At 39.3% G+C, this 12,538-nt stretch overlaps 1 pseudogene; it reads right to left on the minus strand.

The window, feature by feature from the left end:
• Positions 1 to 6,519: 6,519 nt before the first annotated feature.
• LOC136358548 (centromere protein J-like) lies at positions 6,520 to 11,637 on the minus strand (annotated as a pseudogene).
• Positions 11,638 to 12,538: the final 901 nt, after the last annotated feature.

Raw genomic sequence — 12,538 nt, forward strand, 5'->3', positions numbered from 1 at the left:
ATCTGATTCTCTTTTACAAAGTGGTGTTCAATGGCAAGTGAAGCAAAGAGGATTTCTGAGGTCAACATCATGATACAAAACTCATCTGTATGATTTTTATTTGTAACAACTCAACACAGAAGTCGGGATCCTCCTACATGAGATGCTCTACAACCTCAGAACAAAAGGATCAAAAGGATGACCCCTATCTAGACAACCTCTTTTTTTTTTTTTTTTTTTTTTTTTTTTTTTTTTTTTTTTTTTTTTTTTAATGTCGTTTCTCTTTTTACTGTTCTGAGTCTGGCTGGGATGGAGTTAATTTGCTTTGTAGCTGTCCATATGGTGCTGGATTTCACATTTTTATAACTAAAACAGTGTTGATAACATACCAGTGTTTTGGCTATTGCTGAGTAGTGTTTGCAGAACATCCAGGTTTTCTATTTTTCTCCACTCTTCCCCCTCAGTGAGTAGGTTGCAGGTGCCCAAGGAATTCAGAGGTGGCAAAACCAGGACAGCTGAGACAGAGTCATGGAAGGGATATCCCATGCCACATGAAGGCATGCTCAGCAATAAAAGTTTGGGGCAAAGGAGCAGGAAAAAGGTGTCCTGACCTTCTTGAGGATCTCAGTATCACTGATATCGAATCAGCACAGGAGATAGGACATTGTGGTCTCTGGTTTGGGGAGCTGTTTTTCACTCTTGATTTTTCACAGGACTTTATGTAGTTATTTCCTGAATGACAACACTTCCAGGGGACCAGGGACCATGAAGAAAAGCTCTGTTACCTTGGGAATACCAAGGAAATACCAAGGGAATACCTCGCTATGGGCAACAATGCAATGAACATGATTATGCCCGGGACAGGATAAATATAAAAGTGCCCATTGGTCTTGGACATGACTTAACTGAAAGTTACCACTTGCATGGTTATGCATGGACAATACACAGTTATAAAACTTAAATGGTTTCATGTATTGCAAAGGCTGTAGGGATTTTGCTGCATAATATAAAAAAAAATTAGGCAGAAGTTCAGCTAGGAACATATATTCACTAAAATGCAAGACAAAAAAAGATAGTTGAGGTTGCTGTGGCATGAGACATTTGCTCTTTCATGGTCAAGAAAGACTCCACAAGCCTTGCTTCAGTCTAGCAGGCAGTAAATAGCACAGGTCTGTCTGTGCTGAGGCCTCAACCAGCAGCAGGGTGCAGGCAGACTCACCCTGCTTCACTGCAGATTTCACTACCAGGCAAGCTCTTACCTCACCCCCAACAACAGTGTTCATTTTGCAGTGAAACAATAGCTTTTATCAGTCTGACTCTGAGGGCCTGAGGTTAAGAAGAGCAGGTGTAGCTGTCTCAATGGATGCTAGCTTTGGGATTGAAGTGGTAGCCAGATGAATCCCTCCCCAGTCATGTGCCTGAAACCTTCAAGAGCTTTAAGTCAGGCAATGGGTAATAAGCCTATAGATGTTTGTCTGCTGAATGCTCTGTGTTCCATGGTGTCACAAAGGATGGCATCCTGCTCTCATGGAGAAGGCCAGGTTGGATGGGGCATTGAGCAACTTGGGCTAGCAGGAGGTATCCCTGCCCATGGCAGAGGGGTTGGAACTAGATGGACTTTAAGCTTCCTTCCAACCCAAATCATTCTGGTTCTATGATTCTGAGGTCTCTGCTTCTGGGTGCTGGTTGGCAGCAGCAGTATGTGGATGTTAAACTCAAGCATGGTCAGAGACAGCTGTGGTCACTTTTATGTTGTGGAAGAATGTGAGCAAACTCACAGGTGGGTTTAAAAGTTATTAAGGAATGGGCGGAATATAGAACCCACTGGGAATGAAGGCTGGTGATGAGACCAGGGCTCATCTGAGTGCACATTTATATGTAGTAAAGTGACCAATTGTTCATTCATTTAGACCAATGCCTAATCCTAGAGTTAATGCTTCATAATTGCACTTCAAGAGCTTCTGTTTATATGTGATATGGCTTTCTCAAAAGTGGATAGGTGTTCTTCATCAGTTAAAGTGGTTTGTTTTCTTTTCTTTGCATTTAGTTATCTGGGAGACTGAAGCAGACATTTGTTATATCTAGGTTTGGTAAGCCAATTTCCTGTAAACTGGCATTCTCTGAATGTCAAAGTTTAATTTCATTCCCTGAATGCCAGAAATATAAAAGAAGTTCATAAGTACAAGCTGATGTGAATAAACCAGCAAAGAAAGCTTCATTGTTCAGACATTATTAACAGCTTAACTTATGATTACCTAGTGGAGACTGTGCACAGTTTACCACACACTGACTGTATGTTCAATACCAGAGACACTGCTAATAGCATTGTCAAGCAGAGAAGAAAAGAAAAGGCTAACTGCAGTCTGTAAGTGACTCATCCAAATCCTTACCATGGCTGTGTCCAACTACATAATTCTTCTCTTAATTTAATAATCTTTGTCCCAGGATTTGAACCAGCTACTGTAAATCTTGTTTAGTTTGGTATGGTTGAGGTTTTTGTGTGTTAGTTTTTTTGGTTTTCTGGTTGGTTGGTTGTTGTTTGCTTATTGTTTGTTACTCATTTTTTTCTTTGCCTGTGATGTAGTGCTGTTTAATATGCAGACAAAGCAAAGAATTCTCAGGAAAGAAAGTGGAAGAAAAGATAACAATAATTTTCTGAGATAGCCACATTAGGTTTGTATGCAAGCTCAGCAGCAGGCCCCCAAATTTCTAGGGCTGAAAAGAATAACTGACTGCAACCGACACATCAAGGCTACTTTCCCCTTCATGGTATTTTATGTAAGTTTTATTACATCACAACTATACTTCAGTAACTGCTTACCATATTTATCTCCTGTTCCCTATAAACCCCTCACTCAAGGAAAGCTCTCACTATGGATAATTCAAATTCAGTCTGTCTCTTATCTATAAGGGGATTCTCAGAAATAATTCCAGTGCAATTTAGACCTTGCTGCCTCCATTCTAACAGCATTTTAAACCTGAGTTGGAAGGTTACTGCAGGTCTAATTGTAGGACATCACTAAATATATTCATATACCTATTACTATTGGAATATAGAATTACATATTACTTTGCAATATGGAAAGTCGTTTACAGAAGTTCAAACTTTGGCCACAGTCTCAGCCATTAGTGTTGCCTAATGTGTCAGTAATGCAGCAGTGCATTACTGCTCTAATTATTTTACTGCTGTAAAAGAAAGTCACCTTAAAGGAAGATGGAAGTGAAGGCATATGACTATGGTACAAGAGATATCTTGAAGCTGTTGGAGTTTCACTTCCATGAGAATGTTTATAATAAATTCAAGCCCTGGCTTTTAGAACTCAACTAAAATCCAGCTTTGTGTTTAGGCTGTTCCATGGATGACACTGTGGGAAGAAAACTTTTTCACAGTATTGCTGACCTGCTGAACTACAAGCAGATTGACACTTTCAGGCTAAACCAAGTAGTTGGGATGAAGGCTGGCAGAAGGCATGTGCCCTGGAGCGCAGCTGGTGAGAGTGCCTGGCTTACTCACTTATGAAAAAGTGGTGAAATGTACTTCTGCTTCTTCTCCACAACCTGCCCTGAAGGCTGCAAGAGGATCAATTCCTAAGGTGGCTGTCCTGACTAAGAAAACTGCCAGAGCACTTCCAAGAAAAACACTGACTTCCCAGCTGCAAGAAAAAATAGCATGCCAAAAAAAAGCTTGTGAGCAAAAGGTGAAGTTAAAACAAACAAATCCCAGGAGGCTGGACATTCTCCACAAAAGTCGGCCCAACTCAGTTACTGGTTACCTACACCTGACTTTGGCAACTATGAGCTAACCACACACATATTTCCTCTGATAAAGACCAGAGGCCCACACCCCTGGCTGTCCGAATGGAACTTGCTGTGTTCACAAGCATATTCTAAGTGTGAAAAGATACTGAGGCCAAATACTGGCTGTAGCATGTTTTTGCTAAGGCCAGGAAAACATGTGAAAAGACAAAAGTGATAATTCCCAAATATATTCTATCTCCCTGAAGGATTAATAAAAATTTCATTGTAAATCCTCCAGGATAAAAAACAAGAAATAGCTATGTGTGTTGCTACAGTTTAAGTACAGTATGCAGTCACACTTAATTTAGATTATTTTTGGGTTATTTTTGTTCCTACAGCTATGAACTGTAAATGGTAAAGCCATGCTTCTGGTTAACTGAGGCAAGTGGAAGATGGAGGAGAGAGGGTGTGAAAATCAGCCTGTGAAAAACAAAGTGGGATGTGTCAGAACCCATCTCTGAAGAGCTCTCAATTACAACATAACTGACAGAGATTGTCATTCATCTGGGTGAATTTTCTGCCTCTTTTTTTCCAAACCCAATGTGTGTCCTTTATGTTAAAAATGCATTTGCTATTATACTATAAAATACCACCTGAAAAAAAAGTCTTGGTAAAACGATGGTCAGACAGAGGCTGGCAAAATTGCTCCAAAATCTTCCACAGGGTCACCCTTGTGCACAGCTCTCGAGACTGCCTTGCACGTATTCCCCATGAGTGACATATTGTGCAGGACTATGGCGCAGATTATTCCAAAGTCAAAATGTTTCCTGCAAGTAGAGTCAAGAGTGCTTAATGAAGCAAGGAGCAAGCAGCATGATAACAAAATTATTCCTTATTTGGTTTACAATTAGGAGGGATTGCTTTTCCACAGGATTCTGTGATTCAGTGGCAGGTTATTGAATAGTAAACAGTGAGTTAAGGCTAAAAGCTGTAAGCAAAGTTTGTTTTCTGATTTACTACAGAAACAAAAAGACCATCAGCATTTTAACTGGAGAACAAGGACCTTTTGTTAGAGGAATTCTTGGGAATAAAACAATGGTCCTTTATTAAACATTGGTATCGTATCTAGTTTCTCAGCCAAACTGAAAACACTAGTCACATTCACTTTTTTATGAAGCTTTACTGAGAAAAAAAATCAACATAGATCTGTTTTAGTCAGCATAAGGTAGCATGAACTGAAATTCTTGGTGAAACACATGGAAAAGAATGATGTCTTGATTTTACTTTAGTTCAGGTTTTCTTTTACAAAACAAAGTATACTAACTAGTAGTTTCAGTAGTTGAAAGTGGGAGTGTTATGAAGCAGTTAAGGGAAAACAACAAAATTTTATCATTACACCAGCTGATACCAAACTGCTCACAGCTTCATAACTAAATTGATAAACTGAAGTATGTGCATGATCAATATGAGCAATGCTTCTTGCTCTTTCCCTGAAAGATGCTCTGCGATTTGAGTGGTGATTTGTTGATTGTCTGACCCTGGAAACAGAAGAGAAGAGGGAGCAATTCCATAATGTTGCAATTTTTGCACTTAGGTGTAAGAAAAGGCTAAAGCAGCATGCTATGACAGTGTATTTGTTGCTACAGGAATTTGAAGGGCATTAAGGAGATAATTTGGTATCTCAGTCAGTGGGCAGGTAATGAGCTGAGCTCTACAAGAGAAGAGTTTCAGTGATTTGGAAAAATTCATCTCACTGGAAGTGTTGAAGACCAAGTTGGATGGGGCTTTGAGGAACCTGGTCTAGGGAAAGTTGTTCCTGCCCACGGCAGAGGGAGTTGGAACTAGGTGATCTTTAAGGTCTTTTCCAACCCGAGTCATTCTATGGTTTTTGGACAGGCAGTCTATGGGGAAGGCAGTTGAAAGCAGCATCTGATAAATTATTAATCCCTCTAAGTATCAAGTTCCATCCAAAGAACCTGACAGATGGAGAGATTCACTGACCAGAAATATTTTTTGAGCTACTGGAAGAATAAAAGCAATAGTGGGAAATGTTATTTCGAAGACAAAGCAACACAGAGGAAAGACTGCTGGATGAAGAAGAGAGATCCAGAAGATCCAGATCTTTGATCCAGAATAATCACTAGGATGGAATAAACATTACATTTTATTTTGAAATGCATGAGGCAGAGTTTTTAGATTATGATCATATAATTTTTGAATAACTTTGGTTGGAAGGGATATCCAGAGCTGTGACTGTTCTCTCCACTCCCGCTCAGGTTTTGGTCTAATGACCAGCTCATTATAAGCCCTGATACATTGTGGGAAATTCTGCTCCAAAGAATCCAAACAAACTGAAAACATTGATCACTTCCACACATTTTTTGATTATTAACTCAGGAAATAAAAACCCTATGTAGATTTATTTTAGTCAGCGTAAGGCAGCACTGAACTGTATATTTGGGGTTCTTACAACATAGTTCTTAATTTTAGTCACTTTCACAACAAATTGCAGAAAAACTAGGGAAAGTGTGATCAGTACCACAAAACAAACACTTTGGTGAAAAGTACTGTGGGTATTTGTTTAATGTTGAATACACAAAAGGGCGTGACTGCATCTCACTCAAGAGTAATTTCATTTAGGTAACGTTATTCCAATCTAAGCACCAGTTGCTGCGCCAAAGTAATTTCAGCCCTACAGATCCATCCATTAATTTTCACAAGTTAAATCTTCTTAACAGTTCTGACTTGCCAAGAAGATGCCTTCAGCTACATATGCATAGTGCAGCCTTCTACAGGGAGAAATCACTTCTTGTCTAGAATGAGATAACCCTCCTCATTTTTGATTTGGACTCATCCAGTGGAACACTTGTTTTCCTGTCTGTTGCAGAACACAATTTTCACAGTGCCATCCAGGTACTCTCTCCTCCTGAACTGCACTGTGTGACTCCCCCTTTGGCCACCACTAAATTCCACTAGTTTATCTCAATTCCTGAAAGAAGTAGCAATGAATGAAGTGATGAGGAAACACTGTCTTTTATTAACCCATCTCACAGAGCTAACACAAGTCAATGAAACTGGAAAATAATGTCAAGTGGAAAACCTCAGGATTTATGTGGGATGGCATTAGAGGTCTGGTCTCACAAAGAGACTTCAATATGTAGTATAACACCTAATGGATGGTGAGATCCAAATTTTACATACATGCAGGGATCTTAAGACATTTTGCAGGCAGAAAATCCATTTTTACAACAGGACCCATTCTCTTCTCCAGAAGAGGAGTATAAGAGAGTCCTGATGCTGTTTTTCTCATCTTGCATGAAGGAATAGAGAGACAATACAGATTCACAGAATATGACTAGGAAGAGACCCACAAGGACTCTCAAGTCCAACTCTTAAGTGAATAGCCCCTTCAGGGATCACACCCACAACCTTGGTGTTATCAGCACCATGCTCTAACCAACTGAGATAATCTCAGTCCTTGTCCAGTATCAGAGGGGGAGCCAAACACCTGGGAACAGAGCTCAGGAGACCTCATTCAGAGTCCTTTAGTACCCACATTGCTAACACTGACAACTGGTGATCTCCCAGCTACTCTGGCCACTATAAAGATACATGGAACTAAATTAGGAATATTTCACAGTCATTTTGCCACTGGTAGATTATCACCTATCATTCAAGGTGGAAGTGAATTTTCAATGCCACATTCTTTGAAAACCCCTGTTATCTTACAAAACCTTTTTCCATTCATCTGGAAATTTTCCAGCTATGGAAAATCCAACCACAGTTTTAAATGTCAGTGTCGCTGTATCTGTGTCCTAAGTGTGGTCCTTATTATTTACACACGACTTGCTTTTCTACTTTTGCTACTGTCTCATCTGGGAAAAAAGTCTCCTTCAGTCCATCACTGTAGAGGCATTTCACTGTGTGATCTGGAAACATAATTTCTTGTGTGTCATTGGGATAGTGTTTTTCTGCAGAAAAGATGTAAGAAGTCTGTCTAGTGCTCTTTCAGTTTGCCTGACACCAGGCTAGGTCAGGATTGTTTTTTGGACATTGTAGTGAGGATGCAAATTACATCTACAATACTGGTAAAAGAAATTAAAGAATCACATAATCAGGTAATCAGAATTGTAAGAGCTACATTTACATTCCATTATTATATTTGCTTTGTAGGAGGAAACTGAGAAGTGAAGTGATGGAATATACTGAAATTGAAATGCAAAGACAATGTGAAATGGCAAGAAAATACCCAATCTGCTGGAGTCAGAATTCAGACCATACTTTCATAGTAGAAATAAATCTGCATTTCACATTATGAGCTTTTGCATACCTATCTGATTATTAGGGAACTGCAGCACCTCCAGGCCATCTGGATAAGCAGTATGAGTTGTCTGTGCATCTGCAAAATAATAAATCTGGAAGGAGAGTGAGATGATAGCAGCATGTTCACAATATTTGCATAAGCTGATTCAATCATAACAATGTGCTCAAAAGTAAGCCATCTTTAAGAAGTCATTTCAAGGTCATTTTCCGCATCTGCCACCCATGAAAGTAGCTATGTTCTCATTGCTGTTCCTTCCTGTCCTTCACCCTCATGGCTGTGTCCAGGTGATGCTACTTTCACCTCTGTAGTGTGCAGGAGAACAGTGTGCACATGAAAGTCATCCTCCCACCTCTATCCTTTGGCTTTCATCCATGAACTATTTATTTAAAACAAACCCAGTGCTGCCAAGGCCTCACTTATTTCCACTTTATCCCACATTATTATTAACTATTTATATTTACATAATGCCGACATGGAAGACACCTCTGTGCTATCTACTCTACAAATATATGAAAACCAGTCCTTGCTTCAGATGGCTGCCCATGCCCCTTGCCTTTGTTCAGTCTCCTGCTTGGCCAGCTGCACATTTGTTCCTTCTTTGACTGTCACCTTCATGCCTTTCCACTTCTGTCTTTGTAGATGAAGCAGTTTCACTGCTCAAAGTTGTTAAACCAACACTCTTCCTCATCAGTTTCTCTCAGAATTGGCAAATCAGGATAAATTATAGCACCTTGCTGGAAAATTAGTTAATCTTATTTTCCTTAAAGAAAATGAAAAGTTACCCACCACCCTCTGATCTGACATGATCTTCTTTACATCTCCATTGGAAAATCTGATCACTGTCATCCTTTTATCAGCACTTATCTTCTTTCTAGTACCATTGTGGAAAGTGAGGATTCAGAGTCCATCAGAGAGCACCTCTTTTGCCTTAAAACACACAGAGCATCCAGTGTAGATGAAGTCAAAGGAAATGAGCGCCACTGCACTGCCTTCCAATTAAGTTGGATCTCGAGGGAAGTCATGCTACAGCTTAGTATCTCAAAAGTTATCTCTGCAGAACAAGCATTATTTTTGCCACATTTGTGTGTAAAAGAGGCTGAAAGAAATTTTCTTTTTGCAAGAGGAACTTGTAGCACATATTCCAAGTTCTTACCCTACCATTTTGTTTTAGTGTTAAGCACAATAAGGTTCACAGCCCTTCAGCAATAGGGAAGACAGTCAGGTTTCTTCTTGACCAAGTTTAGTGAATTATTGACCAGACAATTTTCATATGTGCTTGTACATCTTCCACACAGGTTACTTGAGAGATGTCTAGTTCTGGACTGAGTGAACCAAAATGATTAAACTTGATGTATTAACACAGATTGCAGACATGATAGGTTAAGAACCATTTATTTCCAAGCAACCCTGTATGGACCTTCAGTACTACAGAATTAATTTTGACTGCATTCACAGATCTAAAAATTTGCTTTGGACTTCTTATTGACAGCAGGCAATAATGTCATTAATATGCCCTTCTACAAAGATGCACGAGTCAGAAAAGATTTCATACCCAGCATAGCCTCTGGTTAAACATTTTTGCTGGTGTTACTATAGCAGTTGTTTCTGTTCATGATAAATCAAATTCCATAGTATAATTTTTTTGGTGAAGTTCAAAGAAGAAGGCAACCAGAAGATGCACTACATCGTTGTCATATTGTTCCAATCTTATCAGAATTTTCACAAAAAAGGAATATCTCCCAGCCAAAAAAAAATGCTATTTCCTCTTACCTTTCCATCATGACACTATTTTTTCCTGAACCTCTTTCCCACGCTTTCTCCTTTATTGATATAACATTGATCTTCTAGATAATACTGATTTTGGAGGCTATATGCTGAAAACCTCAAAGTCAGTGTTCTATAAACAGAAATGTTCTTAAAATATGTTCATTGACTTAAAACAACTATGCAGAAAATTAATTTCCTTTCACACTCAGGAAAGATTCCCTTCTTTCTGGTTCTGCCTTGTATTTGCAATGATTTTTCATATTTCATTTGTAACTAGAAATGTTGCACATTAATTCCAGTTTTCTTCCATTTGCAAAGCAAAAGATAGCAAAATGGAAGTCCAAAAATGAGGTGGTAAAGGTGCATTCTGGCAAAATTATGCTGTACAAAATGGAGAGAATAAACACAGGAACAAAGAGCAGAACTATTTTTGAGTATTGTGTTACTGATTTGCGAAGAAAGGTACCTGTATTAGCTAGAGTCACTCTTCCAGAACAAATGACATGGCTCTCAGCTGTTAGGTGGTGCTCTCCATGTAACCAAGGGCTATTCCGGATGTTGCAATTCCCGTTTTCCATTACCATAAACGCTCTTTGCAGTCTGGCAGCATAAAGGAGCCTTAAGTCAAGTGACATCTGGCACACAGCATCCAGGGCAGTTACGAGCTAATGTTAATTACAGTCTGAAGATGTGGTGAATTTTGAATTATGGGATCCAAAGGAACAGGGAGAACTGCTCCCCACAGGGCAATGATATGCTTCAGTAAATAACTATAAACACCATGTTCAAAGTTGCCAAATCCATGTCTAAACCTGTGTCTACTGCATAGCATAGGAAGTGGGAACAGAGTACTTTCTTTTTCTTAGTGTGTTTTATTCCTTCTCACAGATAGAAAGGAAGCAGTTGCTGCTCATGTAAGAACCAGAATTTTAAGTAGCTCAAACCTTTGCTTTAGCATCCAGAAAAGCAGAACTGTCTGTAGATACTTTGTTGTCACGTGCAGTTATGCCAGTCTCATAAAAAGAAAATATGCTGCTGACTTACTTTGTCTGGCTCAAAAGGTGTCAGTCTTCCCTGATAAAGGGTCCTCCTGCCAGCTGGTGTTGTGCTTCTACCAATGGAGAAATTAGATATTTTCTCTTCTTGATGTTCCTTTGTCACTGATCTCAAAGATCTGCTTTTTGCACAAAACTATTTGTGCCCTAAAAGGTGTAAATACATTTGTATTAAGCTGATATAGATATCTTCAAATAGCATTAAAACCCTCCTACAATGGGTGCATCTTTAAGTGGTTAAAACTTTAGGAAAATGTTTAATTGTGTCTGTGGGCATATCCACAGAGACAGACCCAAGCACACACATACATTTTGTACATAACTCTGTATTTGGGGTCTGGTTTTGCTTCCCACATTTCTCTCTGCTTGGACAACAATGCAAGTCAAGGGTAATCCAAGGGGCAGAGTGTGAGTCCAACAGTTGCTGAAAGGCTCTCATCCCTCAGTCCCACCACCCTGCCAGCTCTCCCTAGGTTATTACAATTGAGCTGAGTCCAGTAAAATATATTGCACAGCAGTTCATTTTTAGTTGATGGATGTCCAGCCTTTCTATGTTTTGATCTCATACATCTCCATCAATCAAGGCTGACACAAGACTTGTAGGACCCTAGGGGATGTGTGAGCCACAGAAGGGAGATGAGATGCAAAAATTTTCAAACAAACTGATAGGAGTTATTTAGACTGGAAAGATCATGGACACTCAAAAGCACTTACCCAATTTTTAATGGAGACCTTAGAGCAGAGCACAGAGGAAAGATAAAAATATTCCTGCATGACCACCATGAGATACATGGAATTTAGAGGATTTACATAATGACTCTCAGGCGTTTGCAGCTGCCAAGAAAACGTTGCACTGATATGACAGGAAAACTGAGGCTGTACTCCTGCCTAACCAAAACTTTGAAGGCATTGTGCCTAATGTAGGATTGGCTGGCAATATGAGACAAAGGCATAGTCTCACTGCGCACATTGCTAAACTATCCCAGAGATGGTAAGGGATTATGTCTCTGTCTGACAGAGATAGATAGAGAGATTGATAGCAGAAGAATCTTTAATGCATTGGGTTGATGAATCACTAGGAGTACATGATGATAAGAAACAAAGAAATAATCCAAAAAAAGTTGGAATTGGCACCAATAACTCTGATTTTGAAATGTCTCACACACTGAAGAGTGGCTGCTTGAGAAGATGTGTGTAAGCTATTCATGGAAAGAATAAATTTGCCATCAGTTTCATCTACTCAAGACCATGAGCTATTGCTCAAGGGACATGGGACCAGCAAAGCACAGACAGGAAGACTGCCCTGCTTCTTCTCTGATAACAATGGTCAGTGTTTGGCAGCTGTAAAATTTTTTCCATGTGCTCAACGAAATTTAGGGTATCTGCTGCTGCTGTGGACAGTGATGTCTTATTTATATTAATAAATGACATAGAATTTAATGTATGTTTACGAGGAAGGAGCCAAGAAAACAATCCTATTGCAGCACCAGAAAACTGTAGGATTTTAAAAGGCTAAATTTTTCCTCCAAGCATAAAACAGTTCTCAGCAGGACAAAGGCAACTGATCAGCTCTTTCAGACAAGGTTGCTAGAAGATGTAGAAATTAATAGAATTTATTGTTTAAAAAATGTAATTTATATTTTACACTTGGTGGTATTTTCTGCAGGCAGATTTT

This window comes from Sylvia atricapilla, chromosome 3 (assembly GCF_009819655.1).
Source record: "Sylvia atricapilla isolate bSylAtr1 chromosome 3, bSylAtr1.pri, whole genome shotgun sequence".
Taxonomy (NCBI): Eukaryota; Metazoa; Chordata; class Aves; order Passeriformes; family Sylviidae; genus Sylvia; species Sylvia atricapilla.